The sequence below is a fragment of the Tachypleus tridentatus genome, chromosome 11, assembly GCF_004210375.1.
Source record: "Tachypleus tridentatus isolate NWPU-2018 chromosome 11, ASM421037v1, whole genome shotgun sequence".
NCBI classification, from domain to species: domain Eukaryota; kingdom Metazoa; phylum Arthropoda; class Merostomata; order Xiphosura; family Limulidae; genus Tachypleus; species Tachypleus tridentatus.
In genome coordinates, this window is record NC_134835.1 from 12397922 (window position 1) to 12425778 (window position 27857).

The 27857-nt window shown below is 34.0% G+C and overlaps 1 long non-coding RNA gene across 1 annotated transcript; it reads right to left on the reverse strand.

The window, feature by feature from the left end:
- LOC143231428 (uncharacterized) lies at positions 1–27857 on the reverse strand. Its single transcript, XR_013016914.1, has 3 exons — positions 27623–27857; positions 26921–27022; positions 1–980 (listed from the first exon to the last, which is right to left on the reverse strand). It is a non-coding gene; the product is annotated as an uncharacterized LOC143231428 (long non-coding RNA).

A 27857-nucleotide genomic window follows, 5' to 3' on the forward strand; every position in this document is an offset into this window, starting at 1 on the left:
TGTGAGAACACATGAACCTAAAATTCACCCAGTATTAGCAGCTTTAGTGTCAAATGACAATCCTATAACTTTCTCCTTCAAACCTCATTCATTAAAAGCTGCTATTATAGTCTTGGCTTGTTATAATACCGTCCCATTTGTTAACTTGGCAACTTCAATTGCTAGTAACAATAAATGTTAGGAGGTAAATATGTTTCTTGGTTGTCAAGTTGCTGAGAAATTTTCCATCCCAGTGGATAATCAATGCACATCATCTTGAATTCTTCAGTATTTTGACGAGTTAAGCGTACTGTTTCTGTTGGAACATGAGTAGCAGCCGTATCTGACAGCTTTGTCTTTGAAATGTTGGCTCCTTTAACAATAACAACAGAACCTTCCTCATCATTTGCAGATTCGTCAGTGCTGCTGCTGGAAGATGACTCCAACTTGATGGTTTCATTCTTTTATTGACTCCTTTGTTCTTCTTCCATCATTTTCTTCTTCAAAAGTCTGTTATCTTTTGCAGCTTGCTTGGCATCAGTTTGTCCCATTGTTCCTGTACAGCCTGCTTCCTGTTGAGCAATGAGGAATTATCAGTCTTCTTGATTTGTCATTGTTGCGAGGGCACCAGAGGTCTCTATGTCAATCAAGCTGGACACTTCTGTCTTAAACTCATTCTTTCTCTGTATCTGTGAGGCTAATCTTCTGTTTTCCCTTATTTCAAACTCTGATAAACTGTGTACAGATTCTTTACTTTGAAAATTGCATTATCTTTGCAAATCTTTGGAAATTTTGCTTCATCCCAGAATTCTGTTACACGTTTGAGCACGGTTGTGGCACTTTCACTTATTTTCTATCTCCTTTTTAATATGAAGCCGAAGAAAGAATGAAAGACCTTTTTCTTCAGAAGTAAATTTTGTTCCTTCAACCCATCATCTGGTTTGCAAAGGGAATGCTTAGAGTGAGTTGTCATGATCAATCAGTGATAGGTATCAATTATTCTGAAAAAAATATATGAAACTGATTAGAACTTAATGAAGACATTACAAAAAATAATATATAAATAATAATACTCGTTAGTTAAATTGATTTGTCCCACTGATCTCCATACAGCAGATTTCAACTGTACTGTTCACAATCAAAACCAACTTCAAAGTGTGCAAGGTCAACAGGAATTGTCAAAATCACAAGTGTAACAGCGGAGAATAAATAATCAGCTCCAAACATTTATGCGAGCCACATATGTGAAATTCCAAACTCCGTGTGCATTCTCTAAATTTAGTCCAAATGATTTAAAATTTCACTACAATGTTTTCTTCATACATAAAATGGCCCGGCATGGTCAAGCGCGTTAAGGCATGCGACTCGTAATCCGAGGGTCGCGGGTTTGCATCCCCGTCGCGCCAAACATGCTCGCCCTTTCAGCCGTGGGGCCGTTATAATGTGACGGTTAATCCCACTATTCGTTGGTAAAAGAGTAGCCCAAGAATTGGCGGTAGGTGGTGATGACTAGCTGCCTTCCCTCTATCTAGTTTTACTCTGCAAAATTAGAGACGGCTAGCACAGATAGCCCTCGAGTAGCTTTGTGCGAAATTCAAAACAAACAAACAAACATACATAAAATTTTACGAGTTAGGAACATGACATTTCCAACACTCATTTCGAAGAACCAAACCTTACAGCGCCCTCTCTCTTCAGCCAGAAGTATCCAAATGTAGAAAACTGTGAAGTATAGATGAGCAGGATTCGTATGTTAGTAGTTTAAGCACAGAGTTAAACAATGGATTGGTTATCTGTGCTGTACTCATCACGGATATCGAAAGTATTATAACCTCAGATTTAACTCTGAACTACACGAGAAAATTGCATTTCTAACTATGAATAAGAACTCGTAAGTGGAATGCAAAGAAGATTGTATGATATATCAATATTATTATACTATCTACTGTACACATCTACTGCATTCAATACCGTCAGGGCCTTTTGGTCAATACCAGAATTTTTTAGACTTTTTGGGATACGAAAGACATACCAGGATTTGATTCTGTATTTATATTATCAAATTACTTAGTCAAAATATTTTCTGGTTTGTATTGAATTAAATTGTGGAAGTATATAGATATAACTGTTACCAGTTTCACTTAATGCCAGGATTATTGTAAGAAGTTCTGGGTTGTATATTATTTATTTATTTAATACAAATATTGCTAGTGATTAATAATTATTAGTATTCTTAGGGGCTAGTAAATACAAGTTTTCTTAATATCTAAAATTTACATATGGTTTTATCGACTAAAATAATTACAAGTAATGTTAGTGACTAATAACTACAAGTATTGTTAGTGTCTAATAATTACAAATGTTGTTAGTGACTAATAACTACAAGTATTGTTAGTGTCTAATAATTACAAATGTTGTTAGTGACTAATAACTACAAGTATTGTTAGTGTCTAATAATTACAAATGTTGTTAGTGACTAATAACTACAAGTTTTGTTAGTGTTTAATAATTACAAATGTTGTTAGTGATTAATAACTACAAGTATTGTTATTGTCTAATAATTACAAATGTTGTTAGTGATTAATAACTACAAGTATTGTTATTGTCTAATAACTACAAATATTGTTAGTGTCTAATAATTACAAATGTTGTTAGTGACTAATAACTACAAGTATTGTTAGTGTCTAATAATTACAAATGTTGTTAGTGACTAATAACTACAAGTATTGTTAGTGTCTAATAATTACAAATGTTGTTAGTGACTAATAACTACAAGTATTGTTGGTGTCTAATAACTACAAGTATTGTTAGTGACTAATAACTACAAGTATTGTTAGTGTCTAATAATTACAAATGTTGTTAATGACTAATAACTACAAGTATTGTTCGCGTCTAATAACTACAAGTATTGTTAGTGTCTAATAATTACAAATGTTGTTAGTGACTAATAACTACATGTATTGTTCGTGTCTAATAACTACAAGTATTGTTAGTGTCTAATAATTACAAATGTTGTTAGTGTCTAATAATTACAAATGTTGTTAGTGAATAATAACTACAAGTATTGTTAGTGTCTAATAATTACAAGTATTGTTCGTGTCTAATAATTACAAATGTTGTTAGTGACTAATAATTACAAGTATTGTTCGTGTCTAATAATTATAAATGCTGTTAGTGACTAATAATTACATGTATTGTTAGTGATTACCAGTTACAAGTATGACATCAAATTTGATGACAACGAATTTACTTTTATAAAATAAAGTTTGGTGACAGCTCGAATAGGTGATGAAGGGGAGGGGGGGCAGAGGCGAATGAAAGAAGTGTTACCCTTCCAGTAAGTAACAAAGCATATATCTAAGTTTATTTATTATTGATTATGAGTAATAAATAACAATTTGTAATGGTACATAAGTATGAATCAGTTTCTAATAGGAATAAATATAGCATAAATAAGGCTGATGGACATAAGATAAAAGGAAGTGCAAATACATCATGATCGTAACATATAACAATTTAATGTTACATTTCGCTTAGTAAAATATGAAAAACATAGTTCGTAATAATGAAATGTATGTATATATTCTTTGTTTGCTTTTGAATTTCGCGCAGAACTACACGAGGGCTATCTGCGCTAGCCATCCCTAATTTAACAACGTAAGACTAGAGGGAAGGCAGCTAGTCATCACCACCTACCGCCAACTCTCGGGCTACTATTTTACCAACGAATACTGGGATTGACGGTCACATTATAATGCCCCCATTATTTCTGAAACACAATTAACGTGATAATTAACTTAATGAGTTTATTTATTGTTTAGTTAATATGTAATTAAAATTTAGTTAATATGTAATTAAAATTTAGTTAATATGCAATTAAAATTTAGTTAATATGTAATTAAAATTTAGTTAATATGCAATTAAAATTTAGTTAATATGCAATTAAAATTTAGTTAATATGTAATTAAAATTTAGTTAATATGTAATTAAAAACCCAAAAGAAAAAATGTAGCAATTGAGAGTCGATTTAAAGAAAATGAAAATATTTATTTAAGGAAAATGTTTTAACAAACTTCTCGTTTTTAAGTTTGATAAGTTTTGCCGACATTGACAGGTAAATTCCAAATAATACGCTCGTGTGTAATGTCATTACAATGCAATTAAAACAAGTTAAAACAGTACTTTATAACCGTTATAAATTTCAGGTGTATAAACGAATAATTGTAAACGGTGTAATGAAATACAGTTGAACGACCTAAAAACTTTAAGGCCCAGCATGTTCAGGTAGTTAAAGCAATAGAATAGTAATTTTAGAGTCGAAGGTTCGAATCCCCGTCAAACCAAACATGCTCGCTGTTTCAACTGTGGTCGCGTAATAATGTGACGGTCTATCCTACTATTCGTTGGTAAAAGAGTAGCCCAAGAGTTGGCGGTGGTTGATGAATACCAGGTGCCTTCCCTCTAGCTTTACACTGCTAAATTAGGGATGGCTAGCGCAGATAGCCCTCGCATAGCTTTGCGCGAAATTCAAAACCAATAGTCCCCTGCTGGTACAGTAGTAAGTCAACGGATTTGCAACGCCAAAATCAAGGGATCGATTCCTCTTGGTGGACTCGGCGGATAGCCCGATGTGGCTTTTCTATAAGAAAAAACACATTTTATTTGTGAAAAGCACACGTTTAACCAATAACAACTAGACATTATTTAATAAATTAATTCAAACACATAAAAACATTTTAAACTTTCCCGGAGCTAGAATGAATTCCGTTGCTTAAATTTAAATTGGAAAAAGGAAATACCGATGACGTAAAGGAAAATAGTTCGTATATTTCAAAGTGTATTAAATTTCAAGATTATCCTGTCTACTTCCGACTGAACGTTTCAGTTTGATGGACGACAAGTTATTGATTGATTATTTGGAATTAGGCGCAAATCTACAAAATTATCTGTGCTCTGCCCACCACAGTCATCACAATCCGGTTTTTGGCTTTGTGAGTACAATGATAAATCACATGAGCGTTATATATTTCCCTGGAGTGTTTAAGAAAGTTAAATAGAATTTTACGTTGGTTACATGTGGACCTAAGCTAACAAAAAATGATACAATTAGATATAAGATACAGTGTATGTTGCGTGTAAATCTTTGGTTTAAGCCCAGTTATTAAAGCTTGTTAAACCAGAGAAATTCCTGAAGTATTTTGGTGAACCATACGGTTGACATATTAACATTTGTAATCGTTTAACTCTACTTTTACATTTATAAATCTTTTAAAGTTGCTTCATGAAGGAATGTTTCACATAAACGTAATTTCAGGGTCGTAAGGTTTGCATGTTTGTTTCAGAACAAAGTCATGCTTGTCTATCTGTTGTGTCAACTAGTGAGGCTCGATACCCGGAATTTAGCGTTGTAACTCCTCAAAATATTTCAGAAAAACGCTGGAAGAGTAGGAAATATGTCCTTATGTATCCAAGGTAATCCTAAAGGCTTATAACGTTAAAAATTGGGAGTTGGTATATTTTGTAGGCAAAGCACAGATATCCCATTGCGTAGTTTTGTCTTTAAGAACAAACAAACAAACACGTTGCTCTTTAAATATTCCATCATATAATTTCACAAATGTTGAAAATAAAATATCTTTTGAAACCCGATAACGTAGTGGAAAGGTTAACAGTTGTTTTCAATTGATAGTCGAATCAGTGTGACGTTGGGAGGTTAAGGCATTCTCAAGAAAAATCATAAAGGCTTAGCATCGAATAAAAATAAAAATATTAAGTTATCTAAGTGACCTTTTAAACAGCTGAGTTTCATCAAAGTTCAAAATGTCTTCTCAACTTTCTCAAGTAAGTTCTGAATACCTGTCGACAAGAAATTGGTATTAAACAATTGGTGGTCAACAATATTAAAGTTTTAAGTAACTACTGGTCAATGACCAGAAAAGTTAATTGTCAAAAGACATTTTATGTGATAAAATAATTTTTGAGGTTCACACAGTATATCACAAAATCATTTAGCATTAAGCTAATAAAGACACGAAAAAAATTCACAATTATGACATGATCCGTGATCAACCGTTATCATGGTTAGTAGCTAAAACATAGGATAAACTGATTAACAAATAATTGGACACACACACATATATATATATCGGGCAGGCATGGTCAGGTGGCTAAGACTCTCGACTTGTAATATGAGGACCGCTAGTTCGAATCCCCGTCACACCAAACATGCTCGCCCTCCCAGCCGTGGGGACGTTATAAAGTGACGGTCAATCCCACTTTTCGTTGGTAAAATAGTAGCCCAAGAGTTGGCGGTGGGTGGTGATGACTAGCTGCCTTCCCTCTAGTCTTACAGTGCTAAATTAGGGACGGCTAGCGCAGATAGCCCTCGAGTTGCTTTGTGCGAAATTCCAAAGAAAAAAGAAAAGCTCGCGCGGATTATACTATCAGTTGAATATAACTGATAATAAAAAAAAAATATATTTTAAAATACTTTTCGTTTATATGATCCAAGAACAACCAAGACATGAACTTGGTAACACGATTCACCAGAAGAATTATAATTTAAGATTTTCTATTGATATTCAATGTATTTTAAGGAGAATGCTACATCCGTATTGTCCTATAGTCCACGTGTAAGCGAGTGGAGTGTGACCTAGTCGTTACTGTGAAGGAACTTCAAACTGAAGCTTCGTGTAACTTGACTGCAAATATGTTCTCTGCATCTTTTAGGCATGTTTGTACAAAATGTGTTCTCTGCATCTTTTAGGCATGTTTGTAATATATGTGTTCTCTGCATCTTTTAGGCATGTTTGTACAAAATGTGTTCTCTGCATCTTTTAGGCATGTTTGCACTATATATGTTCTCTGCATCTTTTAGGCATGTTTGTACAAAATGTGTTCTCTGCATCTTTTAGGCATGTTTGCACTATATATGTTCTCTGCATCTTTTAGGAATGTTTGCACTATATATGTTCTCTGCATCTTTTAGGCATGTTTGCACTATAATATTGGTAAACAAAACTAACACTTTAATATAAGGAACGATTATATCAGATAACATTTGCATAGCATATTGCAAGTATTCGAAACAAGCAAATAATCTACAAAAACCTTAATTTAAACGTATTTTTAAAATTAAAAACAATATAATATTTCTATAGGTATTTTAGCATTACTGTTCCCAGTTATTTACAAATAACCTAATTTAATGAATTTCATGTATGGAAAAATGAAATTGTATTGTAGACAGAACTGTAATTTTTTTTATAAACAAGTATCTTAAATGCTGTTTGAATAAACGCTCAACTCAACTTTGGACTGGTTAGTTTATTTCAAATTTCAAACAAAGCTATTCAAGGGCTATCTGCGATAACCGTCCCTAACGTAGAAGTGATAGACTATATGAAAGTCATCAAATTACTGAACACCACATATCGTCAGCTGTTGGGCTACTTTTTTTAACAACGACCGTCATATTGTAGTGTGTCTGCGGTTGATAGGGCGAGCACGTTTGATAACAGATGTCCTGCACATTACGAGTGGAGTGATCTCACAATCAGGCCATGTTAGGCCTCAGTTTTTAATCAATTTCAGTGTAATTCTTACAGCTAAAACTGAAATCGTTATTTAAATATAACACTGATGTTACATGATCTTTTATTACCATGTTAAGCCCAAGAAATAAATCGATGTTTTGTATATCGTTTAAAACAGTGTCACTCTTTTCTATTCAATTCAGTTTAATAAGTCATATTCTATAAGCTAGTAGTTTAACAATGAGCTATCTTAGCTGTATTATCTTCATCAGCCAATTCGAATAATTATATTTCACCAGAAATTCTTCTAATTACATTGTATAAACTATTTTCGTGGAATGCATCCTATGGACAACTTCAACCAGTTGTATTTCATGTGCTAATTCCACCGGTTGTACTTAAGGAACTAATACTACCGTAGTGTTTGTGAGCTGTGTGTGTTTTCTTATAGCAAAGCCACATCGAGCTACCTGCTGAGCCCATCGAAAGAAATCGAACCCCTGATTTTAGCGTTGTAAATCCTTTGATTTACCGCTGTACTAGCGGGAAGCATTTATGAGCTAATCCTACTGGTTGTCTTTTGGGATATAATTTCACCAGTTGTATTTATGAGTTAATTTGGTAATATTCATCAGTTAACATAATATTTACGTATTATTTGTTTTAAAAAACAAAACACTTAAAGCCGTATTGGTGTATAATAAAAAAGCTAAAAAATATTAATTGTAAAAGTAGAGTTTCATCACTACAGCTAACTATTTGTAGTTTTGATACTAGTAGAGTTTCATCACTACAGCTAACTATTTGTAGTTTTGATACTGGTAGAGTTTCATCACTACAGCTAACTATTTGTAGTTTTGATACTAGTAGAGTTTCATCACTACAGCTAACTATTTGTAGTTTTGATACTGGTAGAGTTTCATCACTACAGCTAACTATCTGTAGTTTTGATACTGGTAGAGTTTCATCACTACAGCTAACTATCTGTAGTTTTGATACTGGTAGAGTTTCATCACTACAGCTAACTATCTGTAGTTTTGATACTGGTAGAGTTTCATCACTACAGCTAACTATCTGTAGTTTTGATACTGGTAGAGTTTCATCACTACAGCTAACTATCTGTAGTTTTGATACTGGTAGAGTTTCATCACTACAGCTAACTATCTGTAGTTTTGATACTGGTAGAGTTTCATCACTACAGCTAACTATTTGTAGTTTTGATACTGGTAGAGTTTCATCACTACAGCTAACTATCTGTAGTTTTGATACTGGTAGAGTTTCATCACTACAGCTAACTATCTGTAGTTTTGATACTGGTAGAGTTTCATCACTACAGCTAACTATCTGTAGTTTTGATACTAGTAGAGTTTCATCACTACAGCTAACTATCTGTAGTTTTGATACAAGTAGAGTTTCATCACTACAGCTAACTATCTGTAGTTTTGATACTGGTAGAGTTTCATCACTACAGCTAACTATTTGTAGTTTTGATACTGGTAGAGTTCATCATCACTACAGCTAACTATCTGTAGTTTTGATACTGGTAGAGTTTCATCACTACAGCTAACTATCTGTAGTTTTGATACTGGTAGAGTTTCATCACTACAGCTAACTATCTGTAGTTTTTGATACTGGTAGAGTTTCATCACTACAGCTAACTATCTGTAGTTTTGATACTGGTAGAGTTTCATCACTACAGCTAACTATTTGTAGTTTTGATACTGGTAGAGTTTCATCACTACAGCTAACTATCTGTAGTTTTGATACTGGTAGAGTTTCATCACTACAGCTAACTATCTGTAGTTTTGATACTGGTAGAGTTTCATCACTACAGCTAACTATCTGTAGTTTTGATACTGGTAGAGTTTCATCACTACAGCTAACTATCTGCTAACTATCTGTAGTTTTGATACTGGTAGAGTTTCATCACTACAGCTAACTATCTGTAGTTTTGATACTGGTAGAGTTTCATCACTACAGCTAACTATCTGTAGTTTTGATACTGGTAGAGTTTCATCACTACAGCTAACTATCTGTAGTTTTGATACTGGTAGAGTTTCATCACTACAGCTAACTATCTGTAGTTTTGATACTGGTAGAGTTTCATCACTACAGCTAACTATCTGTAGTTTTGATACTGGTAGAGTTTCATCACTACAGCTAACTATCTGTAGTTTTGATACTGGTAGAGTTTCATCACTACAGCTAACTATCTGTAGTTTTGATACTGGTAGAGTTTCATCACTACAGCTAACTATTTGTAGTTTTGATACTGGTAGAGTTTCATCACTACAGCTAACTATACAGCTAACTATTGTAGTTTTGATACTAGAGTTTCATCACTACAGTAGAGTTTCATCACTACAGCTAACTATCTGTAGTTTTGATACTGGTAGAGTTTCATCACTACAGCTAACTATCTGTAGTTTTGATACTGGTAGAGTTTCATCACTACAGCTAACTATTTGTAGTTTTGATACTAGTAGAGTTTCATCACTACAGCTAACTATTTGTAGTTTTGATACTGGTAGAGTTTCATCACTACAGCTAACTATCTGTAGTTTTGATACTGGTAGAGTTTCATCACTACAGCTAACTATTTGTAGTTTTGATACTGGTAGAGTTTCATCACTACAGCTAACTATTTGTAGTTTTGATACTAGTAGAGTTTCATCACTACAGCTGTAGTTTTGATACTGGTAGAGTTTATCACTACAGCTAACTATATGTAGTTTTGATACTGGTAGAGTTTCATCACTACAGCTAACTATATGTAGTTTTGATACTGGTAGAGTTTCATCACTACAGCTAACTATCTGTAGTTTTGATACTGGTAGAGTTTCATCACTACAGCTAACTATCTGTAGTTTTGATACTGGTAGAGTTTCGTCACTACAGCTAACTATTTGTAGTTTTGATACTGGTAGAGTTTCGTCACTACAGCTAACTATCTGTAGTTTTGATACTGGTAGAGTTTCATCACTACATCTAACTATCTGTAGTTTTGATACTGGTTTAAAATACTTCCTTATTCACACTATACACCTTTGTAAGTTTCACACTTCTAGGTATTGAGTTAGAAAACCTTTCTTTAAGTAAAATACTTCCTTATTCACACTATACACCTTTGTAAGTTTCACACTTCTAGGTATTGAGTTAGAAAACCTTTCTTTAAGTAAAATACTTCCTTATTCACATTATACACCTTTGTAAATTTCACACTTCTAGGTATTGAGTTAGAAAACCTTTCTTTAAGTAAAATACTTCCTTATTCACATTATACACCTTTGTAAATTTCACACTTCTAGGTATTGAGTTAGAAAACCTTTCTTTAAGTAAAATACTTCCTTATTCACACTATACACCTTTGTAAGTTTCACACTTCTAGGTATTGAGTTAGAAAATCTTTCTTTAAGTAAAATACTTCCTTATTCACACTATACACCTTTGTAAGTTTCACACTTCTAGGTATTGAGTTAGAAAACCTTTCTTTAAGTAGATAAAATTTTATTTCAATCTTTGAAAGCGAACTAATGAGAAACAACATCTATAAACTGGTTATACATTATAACATTCACGACCCTCGTCATAAATTTTGAAATTACAAAATAGTGTTTGTAAAATATTAGTTTCAACTTCAAACCAGGAGAGAATGATTAATTTCACGGGCATTCGTAGTCACAATTTTATCGAAATAAATATATGTGCAGTCTCCAATTTGTATAGAATTATCATTTCTCTTGGGATTCAATACATTTCAGAGGAACGATGTTTATAAATTGACTTAAACTATAGTCCATATGGAAGTGATACAGGCGTACCCTGCATGATTTATGTCCAAAGCAAATTATTCATTCCATTAAGTCGTCTTTGGTAAAAAAAAAATAGTAAATCATAGGAGACAATGGAATCATCAGGATATTAATTCTCCTGTAACCTGATTATGTAATGATCTTTATTACGTTGCTTCCAATTGGATTGTTGTAGGTTTTGGTAAGAAATATATTAATACATTTTGTGTTTTGAGGTAATAATGTCTATTTTTGTATGGTTAAGCTAATAATCAATAGTTGCTTTCATAATATCACAAAAGTAAAAGTTTACTACGTTTTAAATGTAGATATATGTGTGTGTGTGTGTGTGGACATTAATATGGACAACATCGAACTTCTCCAAATAAAACTTATAATTCCCAGTTTTTCCCTTACGACGAGGATTCTTATAAATGTAGTCGTCTTAAATATTAGAATTTCTTTATAATTCGGTTTGGTATTAGCTTAAATTATTATGATATTTCTTTTAGGTCAACCATTATCTTAAACGTTTAAATAAGCTTCGCCTTCCCCCTCTGTTGCAGCGGTATGTCTGTGGACTTACGACGCTAGAAAACGTGTTTCGATACCCGTGGTGAGCTTAACACAGAGAGCTAGCTCTTTGTGTAGCTTTTGTGATTAACGTTAAACAATGAAGCCTAAATCAAAGTTATCATTAATCATAACGTGCAGCGTACATGTATTTTACAAATGTTTAGACAAATTCATATAGATATACAGATTATGTATGGTGTTATGTATTAAGTTTATTATGTTACGTATAACAATTTCAAAGGTCACACGCTGGTACAGTTCTCCTACGGATTTACAATGCTAAAATCGGGGTTCGATTGCCCTCGGTGGACTCAGCAGTTAGCCCGATGTGACTTTGCTGTAATACACTCACACACAATTTAAAGCAGCCTGAATGTAGATATGTATCAGATTTATATTTGCCAACTAGATTGATATACACAGTTATATTTTAATATACAAACAGTAATACAATTTATAATAGCGGTTATTACAAATAGCTATTACAAATAATGATGTATATACAAACTTACAAACAATAATGATTATCCCATCTGGTTTGGAAGTGAATAATTTATCGACGGTTTACGATGAACGAATTACTTATGAGTTAAAATTGTTACTCTTTGCTTAATGGATAGCATCTTGCCGTTTACAAGCTGACTTTTCTCCGACGAAGCTATGTAATATCTTTGTAAAACCACTAATGTCTAAAATTAATTCACTAACGTTAAACGGTTTGTAATGTTCGGAATCTATAAATGTTCCTGATAAAATAAATGTAGTTTTCCGATTAATAAGCGTTTATCACAGTTATACCTTCCAAGCTTTATTGTGTATTAATTGTAGCAAACCAAAGGTATTCTAATGTTTCTCCGCGTTGCGTTGGTTACCATTTCTACACTTTAAGGCTAAGTTTTCGAAAGTTCAGTTGGCTTCAGTTTACTAATACTGGCAACCATTAGTATTTCACATACATACATCGTACACTGTTGGTTTTTACGCTCGATAATATTCTGCAAATTTAGAGAACAGGCTGGACTTTCGCAATACACATTTAACAGTATGTTACATACATTTTAAACTATATATTACACTGAAACAAACATAGAAATTAATATATATATATATAATATTAAATCCGTTACAATGTGAATAAAGGCTATTCATTTGTGATATAGTTGAAAAAAAGAATATACTTCATGATAAAATATATCAAATCTTACAAGTATTTAAGAGATATAGGATCACCCGACGTTTAATTTTTTCAACTTAGCTTAAAACTGTATACGACAGATAAAAATTCAATAATTTTGTGTACATAAAAATATTGTAATATTTTATACACACTAGTTTGACGTTCAAAGAAATGACTTCTGGGCTTCTGGCAAACACGATTTTCCGTATTTCTAATGATAAATGGCCTAAAAATATAAAATATTAAAATAAAGAATTTAACGCAGTTCGACTTCATGATAATATCTCGAGTTAAACAGTTACATTGTTTTAAATTTTTTACTACCAGATACAAATGCAACTTCTACTTGTGATTAAGTGAATAACTGGTTGCCTCTTGCATTTTTATGAGTGTTCAAACATGTGTAGAGAATCACAATCATACCTAAATATTTCAATGTGGCGTAGATAGGTAATAAAACAACATAAAATTACACCCACCAGGTGGCAGCACAATAACACATATTCAAAATGGCTACTTTTTTCAAAGACATTGAATTAAGGACTGCTCTTTGTCAGTACAAAACTTATGTGAAAATTAAGGTTTATATCTCTTAATAGCTATAGTCAGCCCGGCATGGCCAACCGTATTAAGCGTTCGACTCGTAATCCGAGGGTCGCGGGTTCGAATCCCGGTAACACCAAACATGCTCGCCCTTTAAGCCGTGGGGATGTTATAATGAGTCAATCCCACTATTCGTTGGTAAAAGAGTAGCCCAAGAGTTGGCGGTGGGTGGTGATGATTAGCTGACTTCCCTCTAGTCTTACACTGCTAAATTAGGGACGGCTAGCGCAGATAGCCCTCGAGTAGCTTTGCGCGATATTCAAAAGAAACAAGCAAACAATAGCTACAGTCCATCGGAATATCGCTACGGCCTAAGCGTGAGCTCACTTATTTAAATCTCAACTACTACAAGTAACTCAAGAGTTAACTAGATATTTTAAGAAAACGCTGCAGTACGTTTAGTTTATGTTTTGTTTTTTCGATGGTGCCCTTTTTTGTGAAGATAAGTTTGTGGTACCTTAAAAAAACAAGTTCTGTAATTGTATGTTTCTTTCTTCCAATTGTATCTAGCTTATAATTTATAGTATAAGCTGTGCAATATACTGATGGCCTCACCTACAAATCTTTCAACACGTGTTTTGACGCTACCTAACACTAAGATCGAATAACCAATCAAACATTTAATACAAATCATGAAATACAAAGGTTCAAAACATAGTATGTAATGTCTTAAAAAATAAAACAGTCGGTAAAGTTGAAATAATCTCTGTATGGTTGAAATTTTATAATAGTTTGTTAGAAACTAAAAGACAGTGGTTGAAATTTCATTAATTTAGTATCTCCACATTTCACACTTAGTGTATGAAACTGCCTTCCCTTCTACTGTGTTACAATGAACTGTATTAGAACAGAGTCACGTGCGGATAGTTTATTCTGCGTGTAGCTGTCTTCCAACCAACAGGCTATGCCATATCACCGTAATGTCTATAGAAGTACATGTAATCACAGTGTTCTTACCATTTCTCCTACACCCCCGTGTCACAGCGTATTGTCTGCTTACTTATAACGCTAGAATCCGAGTTTCGATCCCCTCGTTGGGCAGAGCACTGATTGTCCATTGTTTAGCTATGTGCTTAATTAAAAGAAACAAAAACAGCAAATCTTACCACTAGTGTTGTGAAGGCATCATGGCTTTTAGAGCAGAAATAACACATGCAAAATGTGTAGAAATAAAAGTGTTGGTTACCGTTACTTTCGACACATTGAGGTGAAATTTCTTGTTCCTGTCGGGTCTGTAAGAGAACTGTGAAGAAGGTGTGTGGACGATATTCCTTTCATAATAGAAATCACGAGGGTGATGTTAGATAACTTAGAGTATGTTATTTACATGACAAACAACTGTCCAGTAGAGAGTAGTGTTAGAAAACTTAGAGCATGTTTTCTTTATATGATAAACAACGGTCTAATACAGAGTGATGTTAGAGAAATTAGAGCATGTCCTTCACATGACAAACAACGGTCTAATACAGAGTGATGTTAGAGAAATTAGAGCATGTTCTTTATATGTCAAACAACGGTCTAATACAGAGTGATGTTAGAAAACTTAGAGCATGTCCTTCACATGACAAACAACGGTCTAATACAGAGTGATGTTAGAGAACTTAGAGCATGTCCTTCACATGACAAACAACGGTCTAATACAGAGTGATGTTAGAGAACTTAAAGCATGTTCTTTATATGACAAACAACAGGCCAGTAGAGATTGGTGTTTGAGAACTTAGAGTATGTTCTTTATATGACAAACAACGGTCCAGTAGAGATCGTAGCAAAAACTCAGCTGTAAGCATAGGTTTGGATGTCGCATCCAGAAAAATAAGACATACATTCATTAGAAGTAGCTTCAGTTAATGCGTTGTTATTTAAGCGAGACAACCGGTTTAAACCAATACATTTAAATAGGCAACGGAGCTCAATTAATGGAATGCCAAAACTTCTTCGGTAAACATAATATATTGTATATTTATTAGTATTACAGAATCGTTTTTCTCTGAACATGCTTAATAACACGATCTCTATAGAAAGGAAAAGTTCAGTGATTGGATAATTCACATAAATTCAACACACATTCTTATCCCAGTCGTGAGACAAATTAGATTCCACTTTAGATTCTTAAAACTGGATAGGTGTATATATAAGAATCAATGTGATCACTTGGCACATTTGATGAATTATATTGTCTTTTACTTTTGTAAATGTCTCAATAGCTTTGGAACTTTCACATCACTCGTGTGAATGTATTAGTTTTGTTATTTGGTTTTGAGTGAAAAAAATAATTTCACACACACACACACACCCGACGTTTTATAAATATATATATGTTTGTAATTGAGAACAAAGCTACACTGTGGGCTGTCTGTGCTCTGCCCTACATGAGTATCAAAACCAGGTTTCTAGTGGTATAAGTGAACAGAGATGTCGTCATGGCAATGAAAGGGAAGTTTGAAATATAGTTTATTTAAGCCTAAATGCATTCTATAAAATATTTTGTAATATCATTATATATTTATAAGATCACACAGTTGATCTGAATAAATACGTGAATTACTAAGAAAATTGTGTGTTTCGGAAACTCCTCACTTCCAATGGCTCAGCGGTAAGTACGAAAGTTTATAAGGCAAAACATCAGGTACCAATACCTGTGTTTGGCATAACACAGTGCACTAGTTGTGTGGCTTTGTGCTTAGCTATAAGCGAACAAGTTAATATTCCGGAGAAGTAAAAGTAATTTTTTTCTGGATGATTTCTATTTGCGATTCATATATATTTAAAACACATTGCGTAATCCGTTTGTGTTATCTTTTATACAGTTATTAGACAACAAACACAGGAGTCAAAATAAACTGTTACAGCGTGGAACTACACATTGGACTATATGCTCTATGTTGATTGCTGGGATCCAACTCCAAATCTTAGCGTTATAGCCTCTTAAGCATGTCCAAGCTTGTGGTATAAAACTGTGAGTTGGTCGTCTCAAATTTAACATTAACGGCTAACCTTTCATTTTTAACTTTAAATGGTCATACGTAACGTACCTGATACAGTTATCATTAACAAAACCTGCAAACACGAAAACCAGTCTTTCCTTTAGTCATGAACATTTTGATTAATTACATGCCATTTGAACTTATTTAGCAACTCACGGAACAAGAATTTTCCCTAATATGATTAACCTAAGCCTGAGGCTAAGGTTTTCGTGGATCGACAAACGCAACTGTTGCGAGGCCGTAGTACCCAGACAGAGAATGGTAAGTTAAGCCTTAAGGCAGTTAGATGTCTATTATGTAGCACTGTATAAAGCAACGCAAAACTTCTTGAAGACCATTAATTACTATGCTCTTCTTTTCCAATGTTTGTCATCTGTACGTGGAAAAAAATAATAATTTCTTTGCCCTAACTCAGTAAGCTTTTGTAGCGTTGAGACATCAGACTAAAAGCCCTGAATCACCACCCAGTTCGTGTAGCTCAACACTCGATATAAAAACGCAATTTAGAAGGAATTTTTCTTTCACCTCGCTGTTTCTTTCTATCTCCATGTGACCTTGTCTGTCTGTCTATCTCCCCTCCTGTCAGTAGCAATAGATGAAAAACTTCGCCCATTTAAATTTCAGCCACTTAGGCCTCTTCAACTAAATCGCCACTGTTCACCTTGAGGGCATTATTAAACTGCTGTTGTTCCCAGTGAAGAGTAGAGGTCATGGTTCATTTTGCCTCAAAGCAAAACACCACATCTGCAAGGTTAGTATTTTCGTGATTATATATTTGTCGGAGGTTTAGTATACTGCCATACCGTTTTTCTTTTTATAACTCTATATGTATATGGTGCGTTGTTCTCCAGTTATGTCTGATCCCCGCCCTTTGTGGTAAGAGGAACGTCCTGCCTTGGGCCAAATAGCTACTGGGTAGATTGCGTGCACCAGTAGCAAGGGTGTTTCTCGTCCGAGCCATAACTTGGATCTTGGGTTTCGACAAGGGCGCGTGATAGTGCGTGAAAGTTTAACGTTATTACATTATGTGTTTGTAGCATCCATATTATACCGACTTTTTATTACTTCTGTTGCCCCTTTTGTTAAGATAACGTGTTGGCTTCACAGTAAAACAGCCCTGTTCTCTTCTCAGAAAGAAAGATCAGAATGACGTGCCGAGATTTGTTAATAAAACATTACACGGCTGAGATGTGCTACGGATCACGAGCTTTGTGCTATTGTATTACAATGAGGCCTAGGTAATGAGTAATTATACATACAATTTTTTTTTTCTCGGAAAGATGATTGCTGTATGATATTACTTTCATTTGCCTTTTTTACCTCGATTGTGTTAAAAGGTGTTTTTTTTTTCAATAAATACTCGTAATGAGTCAATCATTGTGTTCGATTGGTCCATGACTTTACCCGAGTTATACTTATGGCATCCTCAGTATTTGTTTAGACAGCGAGGAATACAGAACTTTTCCCGCCCTCTGGTGAACAGTTATAAACACAGATTACTTTATCTGGATCTTACTGATGACATCCAGCTTAGTTTAAATTACATGTCACGTGACGTACGTCCAATATTAAAGTTATTTATGAGTGGAAGTGAACAGATGGTCAATCAAAGTCAACCACTAACCTTCAAAGTCTCGAAATTATCATGACTACAACTTTTTTTAATGACCGACTAACAGTAGGAGTGTCATCGAATTACTGTTAATGATGAACATAGTATAGATATACAAAAACAGCAGCTAGTTTTAATTACCATAAGAGTTAGTTTTATTAAAAAAAGTGTTACGTTACAATCAGCAATATAAGAACCTACGTAAAAACGTATATAGAAAGAAAATCAACCTTGGAACTGAAAATATTTTAATAATGAATAACAAGGGATATAATGGTTGTTGTAATTATTCTTGTATCATGGTTGTTGACATTATTTTGATGTAATGGTTGTTGGAATTATTTTGAAATTTGTTTGTTGGTTTAGAATTAATCACAAAGCTACACAATGGGCTATCTGTGCTCTGCCCACCACGGGTATCGAAATCCGGTTTTTTGTGTGGCAGACATACCACTATGCCGGCTGTATTATTGAAATAATTTTGATCGTAATAATTTTGACAACTAGTTATTCATAATTTGCGAACAGCAATATGTTCAATGGGTGCTGGTGACCAGTTCCTCTCTGTATGTTCTCTAGCCCCCCGCTAGTACAGCAGTATGTCTACGGATTTACAACACTAAAATCAGGGGTTCGATTTCTCTCGGTAAGCTAAGCAGATAGCCCGATGTGACTTTGCTATTAGAAAGCACACAAACACACACTACATCTAAATTAAGAATAACTTTTCCTAAACCCCACGGAGTTTCTGACTTGGTCGTAGTCATATGTCTTGCATACGGTCTGTTATAATGAAATACCAAACTTTGTATCTGACTAAATACACCAATATTGACGGTAAATCTTTTTAGTAAGATATTGATTTCATTGATGTTAAAACAGAATTTAGTGAAATAGTCAATAGAAAGAAGAAACGTACAATTTATAGAAATATTAATGTAGGTTTACTTATAATTTTCGCTTTTGGATTTTTTTTCATTTCGCGCAAAGCTATATAAGGGCTATCTGCGCTAGCCATCCCTTATATAGCAGTGTAAGACTAGAGAGAAAGTAGCTAGTCATCAACACCCACCGCTAACTCTTGGTCTACTCTTTTATGAACTGATAGTGGGATTGACCGTTACATTTTAACGCCCCCAAGGCTGAAAGGGAGAGCATATTTGGCGTGACGGGGATTCGAACCCGTAACCCTCATGTCACGAGTCGAGTGCCTTCACCACCTGGCCATGTCGGGCCGCTTTCGTTTTATAATTTTGTGTATAACCACATCGCGCTGTGTATTTACTTGATGGTATTACAAATAATTTGAATTGGTGAAACAGGTTGAAACTACGGTGTGTTAAATAATGTAATTGGAGTTGTTTAGACCTGATTTGTAAATGTAATGTTTGTCTATACAGAAAAGTACTTCCACTATATATGTCTAGTGGAACATAAAATCCAACTTCATTTTGTTTTAATGACTTTAGTAAATATTTTGTAGATGATACCTGCTTAATAATACTAGTAAGTTAATAATACTGGTAATTGATATATGATAACAATAATTTCTCTGTTGGCTTTCCACACCATTACAGCAAACTAAAGACTGCCATGTGATAGTTCTGAAGCATCTACTAGCAACCTAAGTTATTAATATTTCAAACTACCTTAAACATACAACTCAATAGGGCGAGTTTATCAGCGTCGTTTACATCCTTGCTATATACTAATATTATTTTGTATTTCCATTAATTGGAATAGTTTGGTTAATTAAATAATATTCGCTATTATATCTTTAAAATTGTCGATAATTCTTACATGTTTTTCTGCGGACCTACAACGCTAAAACCCTGGTTTCGATACCCGTTGTGGGCAGAGCACAGATCGCCCATTGTGTAGCTTTGTGCTTAATTCAAAATAACAAATAATTCTTACATGAAGCTAATAATAAGTTACCAAGATTAAAAATATCTAATTCGCTTTAATGTGGCAGAAAGAGGTTTGTCTTCAATTAATGCTGGAATAAGAAGTGATTTCAGATCGTTAAAACAAAAGAGTCAATTTTTAATTGGACGTGTGCTATTCAAATAACATAGTTTTCATGAATTGTCACTTAGATTCGGAGAGATAATGAAGTAAACTGGAGTTGGTAACTTGAGAATCTGTGACAAAATCGATAACATTTAATTAAGTCACCGGAGTGTTTTCTCCTCAATGAAGACCATCCTCTAATCCTCTGAACGTATAGAGTTATTTGAATGTCGAGTACTGACGATAAAGGACTGTTAATCAGAAGGTAACTGGCATTATCCAACTAATGAGATTTATTAAAAACTTAATTAAACTACACGTGTGTGATATACTCGCTTCTATCATTGTTTAAAACAACGTGTGTATCGAAACGTTACAGATTTCTTTGTTCTATTTGAAGTAAAAAAATCACGGTTATAGGCTTTTTAATGAGATCCTTTTTACTTCCATTTGTAACAAATACAGCAGAAAATTTAACGACTGTTTCTTTGTTTGTTTTGAGTTTCGTGCAAAGCTACACGAGGGCTATCTGCGCCAGCCGTCCCTAATTTAGCAGTGTAAGACTAGAGGGAAAGTAGCTAGTCATCACCATCCAACTCTTGGGCTTCTCTTTTACCAACGAATACTGGGATTGACCGTCACATTATAACGCTCCCACAACTGAAATGGTAAGCAGTCATCAACACCCAACTCTTGGGCTTCTCTTTTACCAACAAATACTGGGATTTTCCGTCACATTATAACGCTCCCACAACTGAAATGGTAAGCATATTTAATGTGACAGGGATTCCAACCATTGATTCTCAGTTACAAGTCGAGTGTCTTAACCACCCGTCCATGCCGAGCCTTTAGAGATTCTTTAAAGGCGAATAATAAAATTACTTTGATAATTATACTTGTTAGTAACTTTGAGAAATAAATAAATGTTGTTTCTTTCAAAAATAAACTATAACGTTGTGTCATATATTTACATTGATCATTTTATACGATTATAAAATACAACAATATTCATTCAGGTACTGGTTACCATGTTTAAAAAATACATTGTTAATGTTCTACATGGTAAAGAGGTAAGAAGGACATTTTAGATCAAGGACAGGAGTTACTTTTAGAGACCCTATAAAGCCCCCCAGTGGCTCAGCGGTATGTCTGTGGACTTACAACGTTAAAATCCGGGTTTCGATACCCGTGGTGGGCAAAGCACCGATAGCCCATTGTGTAGCTTTGTGCTTAATTCAAAACAACACCAACAACAAGATCCTATAAAGTAAACCTACGGAAAGGGTGTTACTAAAAATACCAATCGGAATAAGGATATAAAACAGTCTGTACTTTAAAACAAATAAACAAACATGGCTGGTTTCAAAATACCTTCAAACATTTTTTTGAACGGAAACAAATGAAAAAATATGAAATATTGTGTTCTGTCTTTGGCCAGACGTGGCATAATGGTTTGTTTACTGGGCTACGGTTCGATGGCTGAAGGTTGCCGGAAAATCCTGCAATATCTTAGTCTGTCGGTTATCACTGAAGTTAGAAAGAGTCATAATAACGTTTTTAGAGTTTAAGAGTGCCACTCCAGTGTTAGTGTTTAAATGTAACTATTTAACAGTGAACGTAATAATTACGCGATCAATTTGTAATTATAGTAACAGTTATTATAAAGGTTTATGCATAAAAGGATGAAAACAAACAAATTAGTTATGTGAAAATGTATGAAAAAAGGCACTAACCACTATGAATATCATAGGGAAATCTTTAACACTATCACGTGTTATAAGGCGTAACATAACCCTCGTGATATCGTGACATTGGTGCCTCCAGTGTGTCTGCACACTTGTGTTGCTAGAAACCGACTTTCGATACCAGTGAGGGGCAGAACACAGATGGATCTTTGTGTAGCTTTGTGCAAAACAAACAAAAAAAACGTTATAAAAGTAAAGATACTGCCTTTATTTTGAATGGCTTCTGAATCTACATGATTTGGTGTTTCTCACCCAGTAGAACAGCAGTAAATTTACAAATTACAACGCTAAAATTCTGGGTTCGATTCCACATGGTGAGCACACAAAACAGCCTAATGTGGCTTTGTTTTTAAAGGACCAAACAACGGTTTATTTTCTTGTTGTAACTAAAGTCATCTTTGTACAATTTCCTCATACAAATTGGTAAATGACCGATCTAAAATGTTAATATTAGCACGTAGTCATTCTAACCTCACTGGACCCGGCATGACTAGGTGGTTAGGGCACTCGACTCGCAATCTGAGAATCGCGGGTTCGAATCCCCGTCACACCAACCATGTTCACTTTAGTTGTGAGTTATTATAATGCAACGATCAATCCCACTTTTCATTGGTAAAAGACTACTCCAAAAGTTGGTGGTTAGTAGTGGTAACTATCTGTCTTTTGGTGCTAAATTAGGGACGGCTAGCGCAGATAACCCTCGTGTCGCTTGCGCGAAATTCCAAAACAAACAAATTGAAAATATTTTTAGGTTTTTAAGGTATTCGCATATCGATTTAATGTAAGAAACAAAATGAAATAATCTGGAGGTTTCTCTAAATCTCACGTCTTAAAGTTTATGGTACCAGAACTTTAGGAGCTTACGTAAGCTTAAATAGAATTGTCATTTAAAGACCATTGAAAACTAGCAGAAACTCGTAAAACATTTGTGATCAAGTTAATGTACTTCATGCAACAGTATTCCTTCAACTACAGGATTAACAGAAAGCAATCTAATCTGCAACACCAAAATTTGTAAGTCCACTGATCTTAGACCCAACATCAGTTAAACCTTTACTAAACACGGCCTGTATTTAATAAAGAGGTAAATTAGCACTGTAACTTGTATACGTTCTTTACTTTAAGTTCAGTTAAGGCTTAGCTTTACCGTACGTAACATTGTCACTTTATACATTTATAACATTATTATGTTATGTAACGTTAGAACTTTTTAAAATCTTTTATAAGTTACGTTTTGTGTTTGAACTTTGGAGCGCAAGCATCTTCAGGACAGATAAAACTAATTATTATTATTACAATAGATATTGTAACATACAACTGACATGTTTCGTACCAGGAATGTTTTGAAAAACTCCAAATAAACGAAACTGTTTAACTTTAAGTATTTAAGAAAATAATACAGCAGAGTTTCATTAACTCACTGATAGAAAGGCAAAAACTCAAATAGTATAAAAAGAGATCGTCTATTTATACTCGTATTGTAATAAGCTTTATCACATAAAGTAAAACTGTTAAACACTTGGAAAAATCAGTAATAATTTTATAGATTTATAATTACTGAGCGTAGTTAACTGAAAACTGGATATTTTACTGTATATTCGCTCTCATAAGTATATTTATTTTTAAAGTTTATCTCATTAAGAGGCCCCCTAGCGGAACATACACAACCAAAATTAAATAAACAAGTTCATTTGTGCTTCACAAACACACATAAAAAACACAGTTTATATTGTACATTTACTTTTATACCGATACTCACTGTTGTTTTATTTCAAAATCATGTCATTCAATATTGTTATAATATTGAGACATAGTGCCAGAGACATAGTGTTTGAAATCAAATAAGTATATGGGAATAAAACTACAGTCCTCTCTATGCCATAGATATGGATTCAATAAGAATCCTCTACTAAAAACAAGGTATTTCAATCGAGGTTTTAGACATACCATTCCTAGAAGTATGAAAACAAGATCTGTCAATATCAAAAGCATAATTTATTTGTTTGTTTTGAATTTCGCACAAAGCTACTCGAGGGCTATCTGTTGCTAGCCGTCCCTAATTTAGCAGTGTAAGACTAGAGGGAAGGCAGCTAGTCATCACCACCCACCACCACCTCTTGGGCTACTCTTTTACCAACGAATAGTGGGGTTGACCGTAACATTATAACGCCCCCACGGCTGAAAGGGCGAGCATGTTTGGCGCGACCGGGATGCGAACCCGCGAGCCTCAGATTACGAGTCGCACGCCTTACGCGCTTGGCCATGCCGGGCCCAAAAGCATAACTACTGACATGATATTTTAATGCAAAAAATAATGTTTTTTAGAAGTTATAAACGTATTAAAAACTAACAAATTTGTGATAATTCTAAAACCTTTTAACGTGTTAAAGCGACAGTAGTTTTCTTAGCATTTCATAAACGTGAATATCTCACACAAGTCGTTTATTATTGTAGGCTATCTATTATTTTCTAATCTAAAACATTTCGAACTGAGAATGGAAAATAATATTACTTCAGTGTGATTGAAACAGAGTCAACGAAAATAATTTCTCATCTATTACAGTTTTTCTTAAGTACGTTTTAAAAACATAAGTGAATATTCTACAAGTTAAGTTTACTAGTAGCCTGTTTTGTATTTAATTTTCAAAATACCTTGAACGTTTATCAAGTATTTAAAAATAGAACGAAAAGGTTTTTAGTTTTATATTTTTCAAAACAAACAATAACTGGGACATCTTGAGTTAAACGTGAAGAAAAAACTAATTGAATAAGTGTCTACAGATGAGACTTGAGTGAAATCCTTTGGAGTGACTCTTTAAAAAATAAATCTACCTTCGATTACCCTTGGCATTTACGTATTATATTAATTTGCGCATAAACAGGTGTTTATATGTTACTAACTTTGCCAATAAAACTCTCTTCAATTCGCTCATCTAGTTACAATGAAAGTCCATTGAAAAACAGTGTGTGTGTGTGTATTTGTGTGAGATACTGTCATTATCAGGTAAAACCCAGAGTGATAAAAGGTTCAGAATCAGTAACAAGCATCATTGGTGGTCGCACCTAACAATGAACTATTCGTTATAAGTCTGCGTAGTAATGACCCTGGATAACTCAAGGTAAACAGCACCGTACTCAGAGACGTCTGGAGATAACGTAATAGCTTGCGCTACCGTACAGAGCAGCGTCTAATACAGCGATTACACACTTGGGACAAAGAGAACACAGTTGGTAATAAACCCCTTTCTCGCATATGTATACCACAACAAGAACAATAAAACTAATGTTGCTTTGATTACAAGTCTCTATAAACAGAGTCACATGAACAATATTTCTTTTATTTTAATATGTCAGTTCAACACAAAACACGTTGTAAGTAAAAACATTATAATTTTGAAAGATGAAATAAAACATGTTGTTATTTTAATTAGTAAATAGCGTTGTAATGAAACGCATAGTTTAAGCACGTGTTTGTTAATTACACTTATGGAACACACAACTTTTAAACTCACCAGAATGGATGAGTCCTGTTCACTAAAATACAAAGTTAGAGTTTACGATTTCTGAGCCTCCAGCCCTATCAGCAAGGGTATGAATCACCATTAGAGTGAAGTCTTGTCTCGGCGTATAATATACAATAGATAACAAAACCTATTAGAAATGCGGCGTGTTGGCTTTTTTTTTTCCCTACACCTGGCATGTAGAATGTATCATTAATGGGGGAACGATAATAACCTAAAAACTTTAACCACCATGTTTCGTGGACCTGTTTGAGTTGCACGCACAAAATCCATTCAGCCATGTGTCGCTCTAGGAGTTCGTCTATATGATTTAACTTTTATTTCATGACCTAGGCTTATAATGTAGACATCCTATTAAACTAGCTCTTGGCCATCAAGGTCTAGTTTGCACTAATAAATAAAAAGGATTGTTAAAACAAGTAGCATTGAGAATACTTAATAAAAAATAGGTTTCTGCTACTTGAGTTTTAAAATATTTAAAAGTATACTGTATGACCTTTAACTATATTTCTCTTTAAAATGGACTTTAGCTGTTAAGATGGCAGAAAGAACTTTCTGTTTCAAATTCCGTAACCTTTGTTTTTGTCTTTAAATTATATTTTAGTTCTTACAATGACTGAAAAACGGTTTTTCAATCTTCAACAATTTTGCACTTTTAGTACTTTCGTCGTAAGATTTTAAAAGAAAGGATTCCGATATCACGAACATTTGCATACGAGTTAAACAAGTCGTTTAAAATACACCTTTTATATTTATCTTAAAAATATTTCTGTGTTAAATAATTAATATTAAACACTTAATTGTGCTTACCTCAAAAGCAAAGAACCTCAGCTTATGTTACTGAAGGTAGAGTTTTAGGGTTAACGCACTTAATTTTGTTTTTGAAAAATCTTTACCAATAAGGAATGGAATTTTTGACCTGAACGACATATTATGCAAATTAAATGTCCAGTTCAAAGACCCCTAAGATTTATATACACAGTCATCTCTAATTTTGATCTACTGACCAGAGAGTAATTAGTCAATGCGTACCGTCCTCTTTCACAAAGGGCTTTGTACACCTCACTGAATCATATTACGGGATTAAGTGTCACCTTTATAACGCACGTGCAGCTGAACGTGCGAAGTGTTCAATAACATGTTGTCCCTAATCCCGTTTCCCAACGGAACGTATCAACTATAGATTATTCCAGGCACTTTTAATACAATTTTTGAATTGTTAGGATCTACCTGTTGTTGTTTTTGAATTTCAATTTATAAAGTAAATAACTCTCAATTAATGTATTTGTTGTTGGTGTTTTTCTTAATGGGCTATCGTTGCTATGCTAACCACAAAAATATCAAAATCCGGTTTTAACATTATGATTTAAGCTTTCAAAGTTACCGGCCCTCCGCTAGTACAGCGGTATGTCTCCGGATATACAGCCCTAAAATCAGCGGTTCAACTCCTGGGGGTGGACTCAGCGGATAGCTGGATGTAACTTTTCTATAAGAAAACAATACATATACTCAAAGTTACCGGCAAATTACTTGAGGGGTCATTTCAATCAGAGAAAAAAGTTTTCGTATATATACTAATACTCTGTTGTATTTTTAAAGAATAAACGTCACAGCTTTGAAATGCTGTATCAGAATTGCTTCTGTACACGAAACGTGGATCAAAGAATAACACGTTTGTTGGAAAACAAAACTGTAAGTTCAGTAGCGAAGTCACTTTATTAAAGAGACTGGAAACTAGATGCCGTGTAAATGCAGAAGCGAATTGTGATTATATGACAATGATAAACAAGTAGGAAAGTATTTTTAGAAATTCTCTCCCATACATTTTGTCGAAATATTTAAGAACTTCTACCCAAATCAGATGCACTGAATTCCGTTTTGTTTTTAAACTGGTTGCGTTAAGCATACTGTTATACAATTACCTCAGAAACTAAATCTCCATTTTTAAGTACGTGAAGTTCAAGGTTTCAAGCCCACCAATAACAAAAACCCATCAGCGTGAACAGAGAATAATGATAAATCACACTTTTTCAATCAAATGATTTGTTAACTGTCATAAAAGACTCGTTCTAAAGAGAGTGTTTACCTCAAATATTAGGCCTCAGTTTATTATATTAAACACAGATACGATCATCACGTCAGCTGACGGAGTATCCTTGTTTCTCTACGCGTACTTATTGCAAGCTCTTTGCCAGTGAAGGTGTCTAGTTACTGAATAGTTTGCGTGCACTATCACGCCCTTAGCGCACGAGAAACAGCAGATGGTTACCTGATGCAAAGCCAAACTAGAAACGATATCACATAAACCGGATTGCAGGTGG